Source organism: Cicer arietinum, chromosome 3 (assembly GCF_000331145.2).
Source record: "Cicer arietinum cultivar CDC Frontier isolate Library 1 chromosome 3, Cicar.CDCFrontier_v2.0, whole genome shotgun sequence".
NCBI classification, from domain to species: domain Eukaryota; kingdom Viridiplantae; phylum Streptophyta; class Magnoliopsida; order Fabales; family Fabaceae; genus Cicer; species Cicer arietinum.
Window position 1 is genome coordinate 58,293,269 of NC_021162.2, and position 1,856 is coordinate 58,295,124.

A 1,856-nucleotide genomic window follows, 5' to 3' on the forward strand; every position below is an offset into this window, starting at 1 on the left:
CGACAATTGCGAGGGGAAAAACACACATCGCAATGAGTATATATGAAATGGTCACTCCTCTACGCATCAATTCTTTTGATGTTTCCTTTAAATTGGAAGGTAGTGTCCCCTGCGAAACAAAAATCCAAAATAGAGTTTTAATATAAAAGAATATCATATTGCAATTTTTAATCATAGTAATAATATTATATATAAAATGTAGTTGAATTTGGATATGATGAAGCATATACAATTGAATATTATATAATAATATTATTAATTACTTGCCTGTATTTCTAGCACAACATTGTGACCTCTGAAGGAAAGCACAATAATCCCAATAGCATTGATAACATCACTGATCTTCACGACGGTTGATTCTTGTTGTGACACCAATGTAGTGTAAGACACTCCCATTGGTCTACCCTTAAAAGAAAGTGACCAAAAGAGTGTGCAGTAACTAATTGCAGTTACAGCACCCACCAAAGAAACAGCTGCCAATGAGTTGAGGTTAGGAAGTTGAGCAATGAGAATGGCCAAACATGTAAATACTAAGAACCACACCACCCCGCTTGGCGCGTGTGCCCCACACATCTCCCCATTATCATTTTCACAAAGAATCTTGAATAACATCTTCATGGTCCCACCACCGGTAATTATAAACATTACGCATGTACCTCCTGATAGGTACATTATCGGAAATAATGCTGCTACTTTCCCTACCATTTCTAGATTCAGATAGATGAAGCCACTCATCTTTTGGATGTTGAATCTGGATTTGGTCACTAGGTGATGAGTGGTTAGATTCAGTAGTGGTTGGATCAATGTGTATAACAAATTTTGAAGCAGAGTGTTGAAGCAGAGCTAATTCTGATATCAATTTTTGAGATTCATTCAATTCTCCCATAAGTACGTTATTGGATATAATTACTGAATTGCTTCGAGTTTGTGAATATGAAACGAAATATCATGTATTTATAATAATTTTTACATATCATGTATTTCATATAAATAACATACTTAAGTTATATATGTCATGTTCATTATTTTAAAAATTCTTATTTCATCTGATCTAATTATTTATTTATTTAATAATTATTGTTTTTATTTATTTAAAATTAAAAGTATTGTTTTATAATAAGTTTTGTTAGAAAGAAAAAAAATTCTTTGGAGTGGTGCTATCAGTAACATTTGACATGTCAATAAAATTTATGAGAATTGATATATATATATATATATATATTAATATAACAATTTATTTATTAAAATGTACATTGTTTTCGTGCGACGCACGCACGGGTTACACACCAGTAATAATTATAATAATATTGAGTAATATACGTACCAACCAAGAGTGGCAAAGGCAATAGGAAGCATGAGAGCTTGAAATGCAATGTTGGAATTAAGAATATGAAAAGCTGCAAAATATATATTACCATTTCTAGATTCAGATAGAGGAAGCCGCTCATCTTTTGGATGTTGAATCTGGATTTGGTCACTAGGTGATGAGTGGTTAGATTCAGTAGTGGTTGGATCAATGTGTATAACAAATTTTGAAGCATAGTGTTGAAGCAGAGCTAATTATGATATCAATTTTTGAGATTCATTCAGTTCTCCCATAAGTACGTTATTGGATATAATTACTGAATTGCTTCGAGTTTGTGAATATGAAATGAAATATCATGTATTTATAATAATTTTTAAATATCATGTATTTCATATAAATAACATACTTAAGTTATATATGTCATGTTCATTATTTTAAAAATTCTTATTTCATCTGATCTAATTATTTATTTATTTAATAATTATTATTTTTATTTATTTAAAATTAAAAGTATTGTTTTATAATAAGTTTTGTTAGAAAGAAAAAAAAT

At 29.6% G+C, this 1,856-nt stretch overlaps 1 pseudogene; it reads right to left on the reverse strand.

The window, feature by feature from the left end:
• The window catches only part of LOC140919832 (lysine histidine transporter-like 8), a 4,827-nt pseudogene that overhangs the window by 2,258 nt on the left and 713 nt on the right, over positions 1–1,856 (reverse strand).